Source organism: Rutidosis leptorrhynchoides, chromosome 4 (genome assembly GCF_046630445.1).
Source record: "Rutidosis leptorrhynchoides isolate AG116_Rl617_1_P2 chromosome 4, CSIRO_AGI_Rlap_v1, whole genome shotgun sequence".
Classification (NCBI taxonomy): domain Eukaryota; kingdom Viridiplantae; phylum Streptophyta; class Magnoliopsida; order Asterales; family Asteraceae; genus Rutidosis; species Rutidosis leptorrhynchoides.
In genome coordinates this window covers 598,016,267-598,039,121 of record NC_092336.1, presented here as the reverse complement: position 1 = coordinate 598,039,121, position 22,855 = coordinate 598,016,267, and positions in this window count along the sequence as shown.

Here is a 22,855-nt window from a genome sequence, read left to right as displayed (position 1 = left end):
TAAGTTTACGTGTGTTACCAGAAAATGGCAGAGTACGAGTTCGTATGAATGAAAATTTGGTACCATTAAGGAGTTCACCTAAGAAAGATTCAAGTATGAATGCACAAGTAGTCAAGTACTATCTATAGCAAATGCAAGTCAGAATGCAATGGTTAACTATCCGGTTGTAGTCTAGATTCACTAATGCGTCCTAACGACTCTGTCAGACACACTAATGCACATCCTAGTTCCCTACAACCAACGCTCTGATACCATCTGTAGTGACCCGACAAAATCGTCATTGACGGCGCCGTTAACTTAGGTCCCGTTACGTGGTCATAGTCCCTATATGAGACGCGTTTGACCAAAATTATGTCGCATTCATTTGAAACGTACAAGACTTGCAAAGTTTAGTTTACCAAACGGATCGACAACAAGTTTAAGTTTACTAAATATGTAAAGTATAAATGAAATAATTTGCGACATAATTAGTTTAAAATCACGGTTGCTATAAATAGCGTAAGTATGTATGCTTTAAATTTGAATCCAAAAGTGCTATCGCTAGCGTATGCATGTATGCTTGACTCCAAGCAAGTAATCAAAGTGTATGCTTGACTCCAAGCAAGTATGAGTGTACGCGGAAGCATGTATCAAATAGCCAATCATGAACCTCGAGTGCACGAGTATAAATGTACTTCACAAAGTAAACGTGTGCATGAAAGTTGCTTAGCCTTGACCTAAACAAGTAAGTTGTATCAATTAACCGGTTACGACACATGGTCGGTCGAAATGTGTTCAATTAGTCCTATGGCTCGTTACGACTCGATTATGTAGCATGTGAATCACGTTGTCAAGTTTCATGCAAGAATCAAGTATAAAATAAGATTAGAACGATTGCATAAGTGTTTTGTTAAGTTTGACTAAAAGTCAAACTTGGTCAAAGTCAACGAAAAAGTCAACGGGGTGGGGTCGGGTATCCGACAATTTTTCTGAGGTTTTTAATCATATATAAGCATGTTGGCCAAGTTTCATGTTGATCGGGGATGCGTAGCATAGTTAGAATTAAACAAAAATGCGTATTTTTGGACAGTCGGGGCCCGGAGCGGCGCTCAGAATGGCTGTTCAGCAAGTCTGGCAGTTTTTGAACACTCAAGCACGAATCCAACTTCAAACAAACATAACTTATGAACCGTAAATATTCAAAATACGTATCTTATATCGTTGGAAAGGTAATTTAAAGAGGAATACAACTAAACACATTTCATCAATCAAATCCATCATTAACAATAATGAAAACCTCAATAAATGATCATTATTTAACGTTTCAAGCTCAAAAATGCAAATGGTGATTCGGGAATCCAATTTATGCATACGATACGCCGTTTTGAAGGTAATGAAACATACAATACAACTAAACACTTACTAACAACATTTCATAGCATTCAATGCGTCAAAAGTTCGTTTTAAAGTTCATCAAACCCTAACCAAAATCATGAATTCAACCATTTTGCAAATGAAGCTTTTCTAAATCAACCAACACATCAAATTGAAGCTAATGATGCTAGTAACACATTTAATACATGAACTTTAACATTTAAACAACATTTAATCAACCAAAATCAAGGATTAAACTAACCCATTTCAAGTGTTCATGCTAGTTACTCCAAAACAACAAATCCAGCAAACAAATCACATATTCATGATAGAATTGAGCCATAAACACTAACTAACACCATTTCAAGTCTATAAATCGAATTAGAGAAATCTAGAGTTTTAGAAATGTTACCCAAACGAGATGAAATTGGTACCAAAATGTAGAGGATGATGAGAGGATCACGAAAATGTAATTTGTTTTGATGTTTACTTGCTAGATGGAATTTAGATGATGATTCTTTAAAAAAGAAGAAGATGGAGAAAATATGGAAGTAAGAAAAAGAGAGAAATGGTGGAAGATGGAAATGAGTGGTGGGTGGTGACTTTGACCATTTGACCTAGTTACCACATTGGTCAATTGGCAAAGTTGGTCCCTCGAGTTTAAAAGCAGGTGCGGGAATTTACCGAATGAATATTTTAAAAAAAACGCTAGAGTAAACGTGAGATGTTATAATTAAATAACGGGAATATTAGGAACGTTAGTTAACGAAAGGTATGAATTTAGATAACGGAAGATATTATCTGAAAAGAAAAGACGGTGTTAAAATAAATTTAACGGAAAATGCGGGATGTTACATTACCCACACCTTAAAAGAAATTTCGTCCCGAAATTTAGTTGGAAGTAGTAGTCGTTGTTTCTTCCTCGAGATCTTGCGTTGTCAATTCTATGATTAAGTGAAGGTACTTCCTTAGGTATTTCAACGAACTTCGACAGTCGGGATTTCACGTTGTCTCAGAGTTTGGTTTCACGAGTCAATATTTCAACCGGTTCTCCTAGGAAGGGAAGTTTGTCATCGATAGTAAGCTTATCGAACGGAATAACAAGTTCTTGTTTCGCAAGACACGTCTTTAAGTTTGATACACAGAATGTAGGATGAACGGAATTTGTTTGAGTTGGGAATTCGAAACGGTAAGCAACGGGTCCAATACGCCCCAAGATTTCAAAAGGATTAATGTATCGCGGATCTAGCTTTTTACGTTTCCCGAAACGGATTACACCTTTTCAAGTTGAGACTTTTAACTTTACGCGGTCACTCACTTGGAATTCGAGAGGTTTACGTCTAACATCAGCATAGCTCTTTTGGCGACTACGGGCCATCTTGAGTCTTTCTCGGGTTTGAACAAATTTCTCGGTTGTTTCATGAATGAGTTCGGGTCCGGTGATTTTCTTGTCACCTACTTCGGTTCAACAATTAAGAAAACGACAATTGCGGCTATATGAGTTTCGAAAAGGTGCAGCGTTAATACACGAGTGATAGCTATCGTTGTAAGAGGAATTAATTAAAGGCAACAATACAAGTTCGTGATATGTTTTCCAAGGTTTGAATCGTACGTTTGCTTAGTCAGTCGGTTTGTGGTTGATACGCCGTACTCATGTCTAAACGTGGTCCCGAGGCTTTTTGTAAGGCACCCCAAAAATCTAGAAGTGAAACGAGAATCTCGATCCGAGACGAGGTACATTCCTTTAAGATATATTTGAACAAGTTTTTGTTTCTCAAGAAATTCGCGTCGCGGAAGATTTATCGGTTTCCGAAAACGTTCGCTAGGACTATTCACCCTCGCGGCGAATACTAGTATAACGTGAAGAGTCTCTCTCTCCATTGAGAATTTAGATAAAAGGTTTCCGTATACAGAAGTACGAGTGTAATGCGAGAGAAATTTACGCCTCGATGTGAGCATATCAAGCATATTGTAGTTCGTCGATAAAACTGTGCGAAAACGAGATAGTATACACGTGTAACATATGTTTGAAGTTGAAAGAATTTGTCATTCATTCGGAAGCATTAATATGGTTCGACAATAATCGAAGGTGTGTCCTAGGTATGGTTGTCATCAATATTCTCGGAGTTTTCGGATGTCCAACAAAAAGATTGAAGTCATGTACATGGCACATGGTGGTGATTAGGTTGATCGAGTCCAATCACCATCACGAGTCATTAGAACTTTGGTATGACTTACTATAATATAACCACGTTGATCGAGTGTCGTTATATTACACTAACTCATACCTCCATTCCCACATCACTCCATAATATCAAGTTCGTGTAATCGTGAAGATTTAAAATGAACAAAGCGTGACGATATCTCTAACGTGACTCGTATCGAATCGAAAGAACTAGTGCAACTCTGAAGATGCATTTCCCGAGGGAAGTGTATAAATAATTGTTCACGTCAATGCGGTTCAAGTCAAACAATAATGTCTTTAGGTACGAAAAGAGTAACGAATTATGATAACGAATAGTACGTAACCGTAGTGATAAATAGTGACGATGATACTCATCTAAAGTAGTGGTGGTAACTTTACAGCACTTGTGGATAGTAAGCTAAGACGGGGTGAATAACAACGTGGAAGACAGCGTTCCCGAACTAGTATCACTAATGAAGTCGTCGTCCTCCTTACGCGTATGAATCTTAAGTTTACGTGTGTTACCAGAAAATGGCAGAGTACGAGTTCGTATGAATGAAAATTTGGTACCATTAAGGAGTTCACCTAAGAAAGATTCAAGTATGAATGCACAAGTAGTCAAGTAAGTGCTATCTATAGCAAATGCAAGTCAGAATGCAATGGTTAACTATCCGGTTGTAGTCTAGATTCACTAATGCGTCATAACGACTCTGTCAGACACACTAATGCACATCCTAGTTCCCTACAACCAACGCTCTGATACCATCTGTAGTGACCCGACAAAATCGTCATTGACGGCGCCGTTAACTTAGGTCCCGTTACGTGGTCATAGTCCCTATATGAGACGCGTTTGACCAAAATTATGTCGCATTCATTTGAAACGTACAAGACTTGCAAAGTTTAGTTTACCAAACGGATCGACAACAAGTTTAAGTTTACTAAATATGTAAAGTATAAATGAAATAATTTGCGACATAATTAGTTTAAAATCACGGTTGCTATAAATAGCGTAAGTATGTATGCTTTAAATTTGAATCCAAAAGTGCTATCGCTAGCGTATGCATGTATGCTTGACTCCAAGCAAGTAATCAAAGTGTATGCTTGACTCCAAGTAAGTATGAGTGTACGCGGAAGCATGTATCAAATAGCCAATCATGAACCTCGAGTGCACGAGTATAAATGTACTTCACAAAGTAAACGTGTGCATGAAAGTTTCTTAGCCTTGACCTAAACAAGTAAGTTGTATCAATTAACCGGTTACCACACATGGTCGGTCGAAATGTGTTCAATTAGTCCTATGGCTCGTTACGACTCGATTATGTAGCATGTGAATCACGTTGTCAAGTTTCATGCAAGAATCATGTATAAAATAAGATTAGAACGATTGCATAATTGTTTTGTTAAGTTTGACTAAAAGTCAAACTTGGTCAAAGTCAATGAAAAAGTTAACGGGGTCGGGTCGGGTATCCGACAATTTTTCTGAGGTTTTTAATCATATATAAGCATGTTGGCCTAGTTTCATATTGATCGGGGGTGTGTAGCATAGTTAGAATTAAATAAAAATGCGTATTTTTTGACAGCTGGGGCCCGGAGCGGTGCTCAGAATGGCTGTTCAGCAAGTCTGGCAGTTTTTGAACACTCAAGCACGAATCCAACTTCAAACAACCATAACTTATGAACCGTAAACATTCAAAACCCGTATCTTATATCGTTGGACAGGTAATTTAAATAGGAACACAACTAAACACATTTCATCAATCAAATCCATCATTAACAACAATGAAAACCTCAATAAATGATCATTATTTAACGTTTCAAGCTCAAAAATGCAAACGGTGATTCGGGAATCCAATTTACTCATACGATATGCCGTTTTGAAGGTAATAAAACATACAATATAACTAAACACTTACTAACAACATTTCATAGCATTCAATGCGTCAAAAGTTTGTTTTAAAGTTCATCAAACCCTAACCAAAATCATGAATTCAACCATTTTGCAAATGAAGCTTTTCTAAATCAACCAACACATCAAATTGAAGCTAATGATGCTAGTAACACATTTAATACATGAACTTTAACATTTAAACAACATTTAATCAACTAAAATCAAGGATTAAACTAACCCATTTCAAGTGTTCATGCTAGTTACTCTAAAACAACAAATCCAGCAAACAAATCACATATTCATGTTAGAATTGAGCCATAGACACTAACTAACACCATTTCAAGTCTATAAATTGAATTAGAGAAATCTAGAGTTTTAGAAATGTTACCCAAACGAGATGAAATTAGTACCAAAATGTAGAGTATGATGAGAGGATCACGAAAATGTAATTTGTTTTGATGTTTACTTGCTAGATGGGATTTAGATGATGATTCTTTAAAAAAGAAGAAGATGGAGAAAATACGGAAGTAAGAAAAAGAGAGAAATGGTGGAAGATGGAAATGAGTGGTGGGTGGTGACTTTGACCATTTGACCTAGTTACCACATTGGTCAATTGGCAAAGTTGGTCCCTCGAGTTTAAAAGCGGGTGCGGGAATTTACCAAACGAAGATTTAAAAAAAAACGCTAGAGTAAACGTGAGATGTTATAATTAAATAACGGGAATATTAGGAACGTTAGTTAACGAAAGGTACGAATTTAGATAACGGAAGATATTATCTGAAAAGAAAAGACGGTGTTAAAATAAATTTAACGGAAAAATGTGGGATGTTACATTACCCACACCTTAAAAGAAATTTCGTCCCGAAATTTAGTTGGAAGTAGTAGTCGTTGTTTCTTCCTCGAGATCTTGCGTTGTCAATTCTACGATTAAGTGAAGGTACTTCCTTGGGTATTTCAACGAACTTCGACAGTCGGGATTTCACGTTGTCTCAGAGTTTGGTTTCATGAGTCAATATTTCAACCGGTTCTCCTAGGAAGGGAAGTTTGTCATCGATAGTAAGCTTATCGAACGGAATAACAAGTTCTTGTTTCGCAAGACACGTCTTTAAGTTTGATACACAGAATGTAGGATGAACGGAATTTGTTTGAGTTAGGAATTCGAAACGGTAAGCAACGGGTCCAATACGCCCCAAGATTTCAAAAGGATTAATGTATCGCGGATCTAACTTTTTACGTTTCCCGAAACGGATTACACCTTTTCAAGTTGAGACTTTTAACTTTACGCGATCACTCACTTGGAATTCGAGAGGTTTACGTCTAACATCAGCATAGCTCTTTTGGCGACTACGGGCCATCTTGAGTCTTTCTCGGGTTTGAACAAATTTCTCGGTTGTTTCATGAATGAGTTCGGGTCCGGTGATTTTCTTGTCACCTACTTCGGTTCAACAATTAATAAAACGACAATTGCGGCTATATGAGTTTCGAAAAGGTGCAGCGTTAATACATGAGTGATAGCTATCGTTGTAAGAGGAATCAATTAAAGGCAACAATACAAGTTCGTGATATGTTTTCCAAGCTTTGAATCGTACGTTTGCTTGGTCAGTCGGTTTGTGGTTGATACGCCGTACTCATGTCTAAACGTGGTCCCGAGGCTTTTTGTAAGGCACCCCAAAAATCTAGAAGTGAAACGAGAATCTCGATCCGAGACGAGGTACATTCCTTTAAGATATATTTGAACAAGTTTTTGTTTCTCAAGAAATTCGCGTCGCGGAAGATTTATCGGTTTCCGAAAACGTTCGCTAGGACTATTCACCCTCGCGGCGAATACTAGTATAACGTGAAGAGTCTCTCTCTCCATTGAGAATTTAGATAAAAGGTTTCCGTATACAGAAGTACGAGTGTAATGCGAGAGAAATTTATGCCTCGATGTGAGCATATCAAGCATATTGTAGTTCGTCGATAAAACTGTGCGAAAACGAGATAGTATACACGTGTAACATATGTTTGAAGTTGAAAGAATTTGTCATTCATTCGGAAGCATTAATATGGTTCGACAATAATCGAAGGTGTGTCCTTGGTATGGTTGTCATCAATATTCTCGGAGTTTTCGGATGTCCAACAAAAAGATTGAAGTCATGTACATGGCACATGGTGGTGATTAGGTTGATCGAGTCCAATCACCATCACGAGTCATTAGAACTTTGGTATGACTTACTATAATATAACCACGTTGATCGAGTGTCGTTATATTACACTAACTCATACATCCATTCCCACATCACTCCATAATATCAAGTTCGTGTAATCGTGAAGATTTAAAATGAACAAAGCGTGACGACATCTCTAACGTGACTCGTATCGAATCAAAAGAAGTAGTGCAACTCTGAAGATGCGTTTCCCGAGGGAAGTGTATAAATGATTGTTCAAGTCAATGCGGTTCAATTCAAACAATAATGTCTTTAGGTACGAAAAGAGTAACGAATTATGATAACGAATAGTACGTAACCGTAGTAATAAATAGTGACGATGATACTCATCTAAAGTAGTGGTGGTAACTTTACAACACTTGTGGATAGTAAGCTGAGACGGGGTGAATAACAACGTGGGAGACAGAGTTCCCGAACTAGTATCACTAATGAAGTCATCGTCCTCCTTACGCGTATGAATCTTAAGTTTACGTGTGTTACCAGAAAATGGCAGAGTACGAGTTCGTATGAATGAAAATTTGGTACCATTAAGGAGTTCACCTAAGAAAGATTCAAGTATGAATGCACAAGTAGTCAAGTAAGTGCTATTTATAGCAAATGCAAGTCAGAATGCAATGGTTAACTATCCGGTTGTAGTCTAGATTCACTAATGCGTCCTAACGACTCTGTCAGATACACTAATGCACATCCTAGTTCCCTACAACCAACGCTCTGATACCATCTGTAGCGACCCGACAAAATCGTCATTGACGGCGCCGTTAACTTAGGTCCCGTTACGTGGTCATAGTCCCTATATGAGACGCGTTTGACCAAAATTATGTCGCATTCATTTGAAACGTACAAGACTTGCAAAGTTTAGTTTACCAAACGGATCGACAACAAGTTTAAGTTTACAACATATGTAAACTATAAATGAAATAATTTGCGACATAATTAGTTTAAAATCACGGTTGCTATAAATAGCGTAAGTATGTATGCTTTAAATTTGAATCCAAAAGTGCTATCGCTAGCGTATACATGTATGCTTGACTCCAAGCAAGTAATCAAAGTGTATGCATGTATGCTTGACTCCAAGCAATTATGAGTGTACGCGGAAGCATGTATCAAATAGCCAATCATGAACCTCGAGTGCACGAGTATGTACTTCACAAAGTAAACGTGTGCATGAAAGTTGCTTAGCCTTGACCTAAACAAGTAAGTTATATCAATTAACCGGTTACGACACATGGTCGGTCAAAATGTGTTCAATTAGTCCTATGGCTCGTTACGACTCGATTATGTAGCATGTGAATCACGTTGCCAAGTTTCATGCAAGAATCAAGTATAAAATAAGATTAGAACAATTGCATAAGTGTTTTGTTAAGTTTGACTAAAAGTCAAACTTGGTCAAATTCATCGATAAAGTCAACGGGGTCGGGTCGGGTATCCGACAATTTTTCTGAGGTTTTTAATCATATATAAGCATATTGGCCAAGTTTCATGTTGATCGGGGGTGCGTAGCATAGTTAGAATTAAATGAAAATGCATATTTTTGGACAGCCGGGGCCCGGAGCGGCACTCCGGAACCCTGAGCGGCGCTCAGAATGGCTTTTCAGCAAGTCTGACAGTTTTTGAACACTCAAGCACGAATCCAACTTCAAACAACCATAACTTATGAACCGTAAACATTCAAAACACGTATCTTATATCGTTGGAAAGGTAATTTAAATAGGAATACAACTAAACACATTTCATCAATCAAATCCGTCATTAAAAATAATGAAAAACTTAATAAATGATCATTATTTAATGTTTCAAGCTCAAAAATGCAAATGGTGATTCGGGAATCCAATTTACGCATACGATACGCCGTTTTGAAGGTAATGAAACATACAATACAACTAAACACTTACTAACAACATTTCATAGCATTCAATGCGTTAAAAGTTCGTTTTAAAGTTCATCAAACCCTAACCAAAATCATGAATTCAACCATTTTGCAAATGAAGCTTTTCTAAATCAACCAACACATCAAATTGAAGCTAGTGATGCTAGTAACACATTTAATACATGAACTTTAACATTTAAACAACATTTAATCAACCAAAATCAAGGATTAAACTAACCCATTTCAAGTGTTCATGCTAGTTACTCCAAAACAACAAATCCAGCAAACAAATCACATATTCATGTTAGAATTGAGCCATAGACACTAACTAACACCATTTCAAGTCTATAAATCGAATTAGAGAAATCTAGAGTTTTAGAAATGTTACCCAAACGGGATGAAATTGGTACCAAAATGTAGAGGATGATGAGAGGATCACGAAAATGTAATTTGTTTTTATGTTTACTTGCTAGATGGGATTTAGATGATGATTCTTTACAAAAGAAGAAGATGGAGAAAATATGGAAGTAAGAAAAAGAGAGAAATGGTGGAAGATGGAAATGAGTTGTGGGTAGTGACTTTGACCATTTGATCTAGTTACCACATTGGTCAATTGGCAAAGTTGGTCCCTCGAGTTTAAAATCGGGTGCAGGAATTTACCGAACGAATATTTAAAAAAAAACGCTAGAGTAAATGTGAGATGATATAATTAAATAACGGGAATATTAGGAACGTTAGTTAACGAAAGGTACGAATTTAGATAACGGAAGATATTATCTGAAAAGAAAAGACGGTGTTAAAATAAATTTAACGGAAAAATGTGGGATGTTACATTACCCACACCTTAAAAGAAATTTTGTCCCGAAATTTAGTTGGAAGTAGTAGTCGTTGTTTCTTCCTCAAGATCTTGCGTTGTCAATTCTACTGTTAAGTGAAGGTACTTCCTTAGGTATTTCAACGAATTTCGACAGTCGGGATTTCACGTTGTCTCAGAGTTTGGTTTCACGAGTCAATATTTCAACCGGTTCTCCTAGGAAGGGAAGTTTGTCATAGATAGTAAACTTATGGAACGAAATAACAAGTTCTTGTTTCGTAAGACACGTCTTTAAGTTTGATACACAGAATGTAGGATGAACGGAATTCGTTTAAGTTGGGAATTCGAAACGGTAAGCAACGGGTCCAATACGCCCCAAGATTTCAAAAGGATTAATGTATCGCGGATCTAGCTTTCTACGTTTTCCGAAACGGATTACAACTTTTCAAGGTGCGACTTTTAACATTACGCTGTCACTCACTTGGAATTCAAGAGGTTTACATCTATCATCGGCATAGCTCTTTTGGTGACTACAGGCTATCTTGAGTCTTTCTCGGGTTTGAACAAATTTCTCGGTTGTTTCATGAATGAGTTCAGGTCCGGTGGTTGGCTTGTCACCTACTTCGGTTCAACAATTAAGAAAACAACAATTGCGGCTATATGAGTTTCGAGAAGGTGCGACGTTAATGTGATAGCTATCGTTGTAAGAGGAATTAATTAAAGGCAACAATACAAGTTCGTGATATGTTTTCCAAGGTTTGAATCGTACGTTTGCTTGGTCAGTCTGTTTGTGGTTGATACGTCGTACTCATTGTAGTGACCAGAACTTTTCCATGTTTATATATATTAAATGAAATTGATATTTACATGATTAAGTGTTTCCAACATGTTAAGCAATCAAACTTGTTAAGACTTGATTAATTGAAATAGGTTTTATATAGACAATTGACCACCCAAGTTGACCGGAAATTCACGAACGTTAAAACTTGTAAAAACTATATGATGACATATATATGGTTATATATATAGTTAACATGATATTATGATAAGTAAGTATCTCATTAGGTATTTTAACAAGGAGTTATATACATAAAAATGAGACTATTGAATTAAGAAACTCGAAAACGGTATAAATAACAATTATCGTTATAACAACGTCTTACTAATTACATATGAATCATTTTAAGATATTGTTACACTATATATAAACATGATAAATGATAAGTAAACATGTCACTAAGTGTATTAACAATGAACTACATATGTAAAAAATAAGACTACTAACTTAATGATTTTGAAACGAGACATATATGTAACGATTATCGTTGTAACGACATTTAAATGTATATATATCATATTAAGATATATTAATACATCATAATATCATGATAATGTAATAATTTAACATCTCATTAGACATAATAAACAATGAGTTAACAACATTTAACAAGATCGTTAACTTAAAGGTTTCAAAACAACATTTACATGTAACGACTAACTATGACTTAACGACTCCGTTAAAATGTATATACATGTAGTATATTTAAATGTATTTAAACACTTTTGAAAGACTTCAAGACACTTATCAAAGTACTTCTACTTAACAAAAATTCTTACAATTACATCCTCATTCATTTTCATCAATAATTCTACTCGTATGTACTCGTATTTGTACTCGTACAATACACAGCTTCTAAATATATTTACTATTGGTATATACACTCCAATGATCAGCTCTTAGCAGCCCTTGTGAGTCACCTAACCATGTGGGAACCATCATTTAACATCTAGCATGAAATATCTCTCAAAATTACAAACTAATGGAGCCTATATGGAAGCACCAAATTCACTTGAACTAGCATACTCACAAACACATTCACTTTGCAATTTTCTTGAATCAAATTACTCTATATCAAGTGTTCTTCCTTTGTTCTAAGTGTTCTTCATCATCTTCAACAAAAATCTAGCTCAATCTAGTTCATAAATCCATACATAAACCAAGATACAAAACAACTACTCAAGAACACACCAACAACACTTCCAAGTTTGCTAGCTTACTTCCAATCTTGCAAATCCACTTTGAGTGATCATCCAACCTCATGAAATCTTTCTTAATTACAGTAAGATATCTCTCTAATACAAGGTAGTACTAATATTCAAACTTTGATTCAATTTCTATAACTATAACAATCTTATTTCGAGTGAAAATCTTACTTGAACTTGTTTTCGTGTCATGATTTTGCTTCAAGAACTTTCAAGCCATCCAAAGATCCTTTGAAGCTAGATCTATTTTTCTTATTTCCAGTAGGTTTATCCACAAAACCTGAGGTAGTAATGATGTTCATAACATCATTACATTCATATATATAAAACTACCTCACTCGAAGGTTTAAACTTGTAATCACTAGAACATAGTTTAGTTAATTCTAAACTTGTTCGCAAACAAAAGTTAATCCTTCTAACTTGACTTTTAAAATCAACTAAACACATGTTATATATCTATATGATATGCTAACTTAATTATTTAAAACCTGAAAACACGAAAAACACCGTAAAACCGGATATACGCCGTCGTAGTAACACCGCGGGCTGTTTTGGGCTAGTTAATTAAAAACTATGATAAACTTTGATTTAAAAGTTGTTCTTCTGAGAAAATTATTTTTCTTATGAACATGAAACTATATCCAAAAATCATGATTAAACTCAAAGTGGAAGTATGTTTTCCAAAATGGTCATCTAGACGTCGTTCTTTCGACTGAAATGACTACCTTTATAAAAACGACTTGTAACATGTATTTTCAACTATAAACTTATACTTATTCTATTTATATTCATAAACTTAAGTTCAATATGAAACCATAGCAACTTGAATCACTCAAAACGGATTTAAAACGAAGAAGTTATGGGTAAAACAAGATTGGATAATTTTGCTTGTTGTAGCTACGTGAAAATTGATAACAAATCTATATTAATCATATCCTAGCTAACTCATATTGTATTATACATGTATTCTAATATATTATGTAATCTTGGGATACCATAGACACGTATGCAAATGTTTTGACATATCATATCGACCCATGTATATATATTATTTGGAACAACCATAGACACTCTATAATATAACCACGTTGATCGAGTGTCGTTATATTACACTAACTCATACATCCATTCCCACATCACTCCATAATATCAAGTTCGTGTAATCGTGAAGATTTAAAATGAACAAAGCGTGACGACATCTCTAACGTGACTCGTATCGAATCAAAAGAAGTAGTGCAACTCTGAAGATGCGTTTCCCGAGGGAAGTGTATAAATGATTGTTCAAGTCAATGCGGTTCAAGTCAAACAATAATGTCTTTAGGTACGAAAAGAGTAACGAATTATGTAACGAATAGTACGTAACCGTAGTAATAAATAGTGACGATGATACTCATCTAAAGTAGTGGTGGTAACTTTACAACACTTGTGGATAGTAAGCTGAGACAGGGTGAATAACAACGTGGGAGACAGAGTTCCCGAACTAGTATCACTAACGAAGTCATCGTCCTCCTTACGCGTATGAATCTTAAGTTTACGTGTGTAACCAGAAAATGGCAGAGTACGAGTTCGTATGAATGAAAATTTGGTACCATTAAGGAGTTCACCTAAGAAAGATTCAAGTATGAATGCACAAGTAGTCAAGTAAGTGCTATTTATAGCAAATGCAAGTTAGAATGCAATGGTTAACTATCCGGTTGTAGTCTAGATTCACTAATGCGTCCTAACGACTCTGTCAGATGCACTAATGCACATCCTAGTTCCCTACAACCAACGCTCTGATACCATCTGTAGCGACCCGACAAAATCGTCATTGACGGCGCCGTTAACTTAGGTCCCGTTACGTGGTCATAGTCCCTATATGAGACGCGTTTGACCAAAATTATGTCGCATTCATTTGAAACGTACAAGACTTGCAAAGTTTAGTTTACCAAACGGATCGACAACAAGTTTAAGTTTACAACATATGTAAAGTATAAATGAAATAATTTGCGACATAATTAGTTTAAAATCACGGTTGCTATAAATAGCGTAAGTATGTATGCTTTAAATTTGAATCCAAAAGTGCTATCGCTAGCGTATACATGTATGCTTGACTCCAAGCAAGTAATCAAAGTGTATGCATGTATGCTTGACTCCAAGCAATTATGAGTGTACGCGGAAGCATGTATCAAATAGCCAATCATGAACCTCGAGTGCACGAGTATGTACTTCACAAAGTAAACGTGTGCATGAAAGTTGCTTAGCCTTGACCTAAACAAGTAAGTTATATCAATTATCCGGTTACGACACATGGTCGGTCGAAATGTGTTCAATTAGTCATATGGCTCGTTACGACTCGATTATGTAGCATGTGAATCACGTTGTCAAGTTTCATGCAAGAATCAAGTATAAAATAAGATTAGAACAATTGCATAAGTGTTTTGTTAAGTTTAACTAAAAGTCAAACTTGGTCAAAGTCATCGATAAAGTCAACGGGGTCGGGTCGGGTATCCGACAATTTTTCTGAGGTTTTTAATCATATATAAGCATATTGGCCAAGTTTCATGTTGATCGGGGGTGCGTAGCATAGTTAGAATTAAATGAAAATGCATATTTTTGGACAGCCGGGGCCCGGAGCGGCACTCCGGAACCCTGAGCGGCGCTCAGAATGGCTTTTCAGCAAGTCTGACAGTTTTTGAACACTCAAGCACGAATCCAACTTCAAACAACCATAACTTATGAACCGTAAACATTCAAAACACGTATCTTATATCGTTGGAAAGGTAATTTAAAGAGGAATACAACTAAACACATTTCATCAATCAAATCCGTCATTAAAAATAATGAAAAACTTAATAAATGATCATTATTTAATGTTTCAAGCTCAAAAATGCAAATGGTGATTCGGGAATCCAATTTACGCATACGATACGCCGTTTTGAAGGTAATGAAACATACAATACAACTAAACACTTACTAACAACATTTCATAGCATTCAATGCGTCAAAAGTTCGTTTTAAAGTTCATCAAACCCTAACCAAAATCATGAATTCAACCATTTTGCAAATGAAGCTTTTCTAAATCAACCAACACATCAAATTGAAGCTAGTGATGCTAGTAACACATTTAATACATGAACTTTAACATTTAAACAACATTTAATCAACCAAAATCAAGGATTAAACTAACCCATTTCAAGTGTTCATGCTAGTTACTCCAAAACAACAAATCCAGCAAACAAATCACATATTCATGTTAGAATTGAGCCATAGACACTAACTAACACCATTTCAAGTCTATAAATCGAATTAGAGAAATCTAGAGTTTTAGAAATGTTACCCAAACGGGATGAAATTGGTACCAAAATGTAGAGGATGATGAGAGGATCACGAAAATGTAATTTGTTTTTATGTTTACTTGCTAGATGGGATTTAGATGATGATTCTTTACAAAAGAAGAAGATGGAGAAAATATGGAAGTAAGAAAAAGAGAGAAATGGTGGAAGATGGAAATGAGTTGTGGGTAGTGACTTTGACCATTTGACCTAGTTACCACATTGGTCAATTGGCAAAGTTGGTCCCTCGAGTTTAAAATCGGGTGCAGGAATTTACCGAACGAATATTTAAAAAAAAAAACGCTAGAGTAAATGTGAGATGATATAATTAAATAACGGGAATATTAGGAACGTTAGTTAACGAAAGGTACGAATTTAGATAACGGAAGATATTATCTGAAAAGAAAAGACGGTGTTAAAATAAATTTAACGGAAAAATGTGGGATGTTACATTACCCACACCTTAAAAGAAATTTCGTCCCGAAATTTAGTTGGAAGTAGTAGTCGTTGTTTCTTCCTCAAGATCTTGCGTTGTCAATTCTACTGTTAAGTGAAGGTACTTCCTTAGGTATTTCAACGAATTTTGACAGTCGGGATTTCACGTTGTCTCAGAGTTTGGTTTCACGAGTCAATATTTCAACCGGTTCTCCTAGGAAGGGAAGTTTGTCATAGATAGTAAACTTATGGAACGAAATAACAAGTTCTTGTTTCGTAAGACACGTCTTTAAGTTTGATACACAGAATGTAGGATGAACGGAATTTGTTTAAGTTGGGAATTCGAAACGGTAAGCAACGGGTCCAATACGCCCCAAGATTTCAAAAGGATTAATGTATCGCGGATCTAGCTTTCTACGTTTTCCGAAACGGATTACAACTTTTCAAGGTGCGACTTTTAACATTACGCTATCACTCACTTGGAATTCAAGAGGTTTACATCTATCATCGGCATAGCTCTTTTGGTGACTACGGGCTGTCTTGAGTCTTTCTCGGGGTTGAACAAATTTCTCGGTTGTTTCATGAATGAGTTCAGGTCCGGTGGTTGGCTTGTCACCTACTTCGGTTCAACAATTAAGAAAACGACAATTGTGGCTATATGAGTTTCGAGAAGGTGCGACGTTAATGTGATAGCTATCGTTGTAAGAGGAATTAATTAAAGGCAACAATACAAGTTCGTGATATGTTTTCCAAGGTTTGAATCGTACGTTTGCTTGGTCAGTCTGTTTGTGGTTGATACGTCGTACTCATTGTAGTGACCAGAACTTTTCCATGTTTATATATATTAAATGAAATTGATATTTACATGATTAAGTGTTTCCAACATGTTAAGCAATCAAACTTGTTAAGACTTGATTAATTGAAATAGGTTTTATATAGACAATTGACCACCCAAGTTGACCGGCGATTCACGAACGTTAAAACTTGTAAAAACTATATGATGACATATATATGGTTATATATATAGTTAACATGATATTATGATAAGTAAGTATCTCATTAGGTATTTTAACAAGGAGTTATATACATAAAAATGAGACTATTGAATTAAGAAACTCGAAAACGGTATAAATAACAATTATCGTTATAACAACGTCTTACTAATTACATATGAATCATTTTAAGATATTGTTACACTATATATAAACATGATAAATGATAAGTAAACATGTCACTAAGTGTATTAACAATGAACTACATATGTAAAAAATAAGACTACTAACTTAATGATTTTGAAACGAGACATATATGTAACGATTATCGTTGTAACGACATTTAAATGTATATATATCATATTAAGATATATTAATACATCATAATATCATGATAATGTAATAATTTAACATCTCATTAGACATAATAAACAATGAGTTAACAACATTTAACAAGATCGTTAACTTAAAGGTTTCAAAACAACATTTACATGTAACGACTAACTATGACTTAACGACTCCGTTAAAATGTATATACATGTAGTATATTTAAATGTATTTAAACACTTTTGAAAGACTTCAAGACACTTATCAAAGTACTTCTACTTAACAAAAATTCTTACAATTACATCCTCATTCATTTTCATCAATAATTCTACTCGTATGTACTCGTATTTGTACTCGTACAATACACAGCTTCTAAATATATTTACTATTGGTATATACACTCCAATGATCAGCTCTTAGCAGCCCTTGTGAGTCACCTAACCATGTGGGAACCATCATTTAACATCTAGCATGAAATATCTCTCAAAATTACAAACTAATGGAGCCTATATGGAAGCACCAAATTCACGTGAACTAGCATACTCACAAACACATTCACTTTGCAATTTTCTTGAATCAAATTACTCTATATCAAGTGTTCTTCCTTTGTTCTAAGTGTTCTTCATCATCTTCAACAAAAATCTAGCTCAATCTAGTTCATAAATCCATACATAAACCAAGATACAAAACAACTACTCAAGAACACACCAACAACACTTCCAAGTTTGCTAGCTTACTTCCAATCTTGCAAATCCACTTTGAGTGATCATCCAACCTCATGAAATCTTTCTTAATTACAGTAAGATATCTCTCTAATACAAGGTAGTACTCATATTCAAACTTTGATTCAATTTCTATAACTATAACCATCTTATTTCGAGTGAAAATCTTACTTGAACTTGTTTTCGTGTCATGATTTTGCTTCAAGAACTTTCAAGCCATCCAAGGATCCTTTGAAGCTAGATCTATTTTTCTTATTTCCAGTAGGTTTATCCACAAAACCTGAGGTAGTAATGATGTTCATAACATCATTACATTCATATATATAAAACTACCTCATTCGAAGGTTTAAACTTGTAATCACTAGAACATAGTTTAGTTAATTCTAAACTTGTTCGCAAACAAAAGTTAATCCTTCTAACTTGACTTTTAAAATCAACTAAACACATGTTCTATATCTATATGATATGCTAACTTAATGATTTAAAACCTGAAAACACGAAAAACACCGTAAAACCGGATATACGCCGTCGTAGTAACACCGCGGGCTGTTTTGGGCTAGTTAATTAAAAACTATGATAAACTTTGATTTAAAAGTTGTTCTTCTGAGAAAATTATTTTTCTTATGAACATGAAACTATATCCAAAAATCATGATTAAACTCAAAGTGGAAGTATGTTTTCCAAAATGGTCATCTAGACGTCGTTCTTTCGACTGAAATGACTACCTTTATAAAAACGACTTGTAACATGTATTTTCAACTATAAACTTATACTTATTCTATTTATATTCATAAACTTAAGTTCAATATGAAACCATAGCAACTTTAATCACTCAAAACGGATTTAAAACGAAGAAGTTATGGGTAAAACAAGATTGGATAATTTTGCTTGTTGTAGCTACGTGAAAATTGATAACAAATCTATATTAATCATATCCTAGCTAACTCATATTGTATTATACATGTATTCTAATATATTATGTAATTTTGGGATACCATAGACACGTATGCAAATGTTTTGACATATCATATCGACCCATGTATATATATTATTTGGAACAACCATAGACACTCTATATGTAGTAATGTTTGAGTTAGCTATACAGGGTTTGTGATGACCCGGGAATTTCCAACCAAATTTAAACATTAATCTTTATATGAATTCAACACGATAAGCAAAGTATGTAATGTTGAATTTAGAAAAATTTGGAAACGATGTTCATATATTCATTTGACCTTCGACCATTCCCGACGATTCATGAACCATTATGTAAATAAATATGTATATATATATATATATATATATATATATATATATATATATATATATATATATATATATAAATACAAATATAAATATAAATATAAATATGAATTCTATTTATGACTATTATATTGTAAAATATATGATATATATAAATATTAAATACACAATAAATATAATCATATCATATATAATAAGATTAATAAATTAAATGTAATTACAAGTTGAATATAGTTGTTAGATTAACATCATTAACAATACTTACATTATAAAGGATAATATTAATATTTGTACTATTAATATTAATATTGTTAATATCAAATATATATGTATGTAGATGTAAAACTGGATATATACTTATATATATATTTAAATATAAATACAATTACGTATAGAAGATATGAACTGGATATTTCCGTACTAGTTAGTTAAGAATAGCTATCAAACTGTTGTAAATTGATAAACCTGTCTGTAAATTATGTACTAATCGAATCTCAAACCAGAACACAAACAAAAACCTGTTAAGGGTCGTATTCATCCTTTATTTTTTTTTATTTTTTTTCTATTTTTTATTTGTAATCGTACTAGATGAGATATTGTGTGTCACTAAATCCTAGCTACAAAACAAGTGGGAATTTAGTAATTAGCTGTAAAGATATCATCCCTCTCCACTTTATTCTTTTTATTTTTTTTCCCTTGTCTATAAATCGATTCTGTCATTTTCACAAACCAATTAGAATCTAGATTAACTATTAAATCAAGTACTAAACATATTATACATACATACACATGGAAATGATAAGAACAGACACTTCATCACCTACTTTCAATCTGCAAGTTTATCGACTCTAACCCAACCCAAAAACCGAACCCTTCATTGTTGTTATACTTCTGTTTTCAGTTCACCGAAAACCCCATCCTTCATCCACAACCACCACCTGCGTATTACTTGTGCTACTATACTTAGTTTTTCTGTTTCTTTCTATTTCGAATACCATCACAAAACCTCCACCACAACAACTATCACCTACTCGTTTTCTTTTTATTTTTCTGTTGTTAAATCATCACATAAAATCACAAACAATTCATTGATATGTTACTACTTGAACGGCTTCTTCTTTTTTTTTTCATGATAAACAGCCACGAGATCCATCATCAAATGAACTACCATCACCAACGTCAAGCTGCTATAACGTCTCTATAACCGAGACGCAAACCACCTTGAATCACCCATTAAACTTGCTATATTAAACTGCTATTTTTCTGTTTGGATCGAACAAGCCAAACCCTACAACTAACCAAGAACTACCAACACTTTATGATCTTCAAACCCAGAAGCATCATCACCAATTTGACACCTCGTTCTTTTGTGAATAACCACAACCCATCGTGAACACTAATGATTACTCCACTAAACTGCTGCAGCTTCTGTTATTATCTCTGCTGTAAATCCATCATCAAACACCTTTGTTGCTACGTCTCTTATTCCTGCTTCTTCTTCTAATTCAAACACCACAACCTCAAATCAACATCAACTCTATGTATTTTTCTGTTTCCTTTCAAACTGTCACACGCTACATGAATAATTGTTGTACGATTCAGTTTTATGAAGAAAATAAGGGAAGAAGACAATGATATGATGGAACATGATAGTGATAAAGACCGGGATAATGATGAATGATTTGGTTGTTTTCTTTTAAAAGCGAACCCCACAGGATAATTATAACTTCCATCTGTTTTAATTCACGGGACATATAGTTAATCTAAAACAATGTAAACCCACTTGATTATAACTTGAGGAGAAATCGTGCTGTACAGAAAGATTTCTAGGTCCACCATGTTCCCTTTTAACAGCCGTGATATTTTTTTTTATTAAGAGGGCTCAAGAAATTAGTGGGGTTTTTAAATGGGCTAGGCCTAAATAACTTTGGCCCGTTGGTTTTGGGTTACTATCAGTTTCTATCGATTTCCATAAGGTGTGTGAAGCTACTCGAGGTCTTCTGGTAGAGTTGCTGCTATTGTTCTATCCAAACATGTATAAACCGAAACCATTAGATAGTGATGACGAGTGGATAACGATAATATAGGATGAAGATGATGAATCTCTGATCATGATTAACATATGATATTGATAAGGTTTAGAAAATGATAAAATGATGGTTATTAGTTGTCGAGTGCTGATAATGATTAAGTTGATGATGATGATAAAAGATTATGGGATTTATGATGAACTAGGAGTATGAAATGATGATAATCCGAATGATGGTAATGATCATATAATGTTATGATGATGTTTAAAGGAGTAGAAGAAAAAGGAAATAGAATATACGGGTGATATCGGGTTAGCGGGACGTCACGGGTTTAAACCCGGACTTGGGCATATTTTTTTTAAGGATTACGCCTTTGAGGTAGTTATTACTAATACTCTTACTATTATTATTACATTATTATTATTATTATTATTATTGTTATTATTATTTATTATTGATTGTTATTAAGTAACTACTATTATTAATAATATTAGAAATAAGATTTTTAGTATAACTAATATTATTATCATTATTATTATTACTATTAAAACATATAGTATTGTTATGATTAATATGACTACTAAAATTTCTATTAAAATCATCAGTTTTATTAAAAGTACCATTATTGTTTAAAATATTATTTTTATAAAAACTAACATTTTGTCTTATAATTATTATCTTTTCTATTAAAATTATTATCATTACTAACATTACTTTTATTTTTAGTATTATTATCAAAGATATTAATATCAGTATCATTACTAAATTTAATTACTTTTAATATAATTATTACTATCGTAAAAAGATACAAATTTTTATTTATTACTACTGATATTATTTTACCAAACAAATAGCTGTATAAGAATATATTTAAAACGTATCGCATAAAAACATTAATATTTTCATAATAATACTAATTATTTATCTATAGTATATAAAATAAATATAGTTAATATAGTTACCAATGAAACATACAACTTAATGAAATAACAATTAATAATAATATCTAAACTTGTTCGATTACAAGTATATGTTTTAATAAATATATGAATAATATAGGTTCGTGAATCTGAGGTCAACCTTACACTTGTTCATAGATGTAATATGTATTTTTACTACAAAATACAGTATGGTGAGTTTCATTTGCTCCCTTTTTACTCTTTACATTTTTGGGACTGAGAATATATGCGCTTTTATAAATGTTTGACGCAATAGACACAAGCACCTTAACTGTATTCTATGAAAGAATTATCTGGGATTGGGATTGATTATTATGACACGCATTAGCCCCCGGTTTCCGTTAGAGCGTATGAGCTTCCGAGTCGGGTGGATGGTTTATTATTTATGACATTTTGGCACCGGTTGTCCTATGTTTTATAAACATGTGTTCAACCGTGGGGTGTAAAGACCGGCAT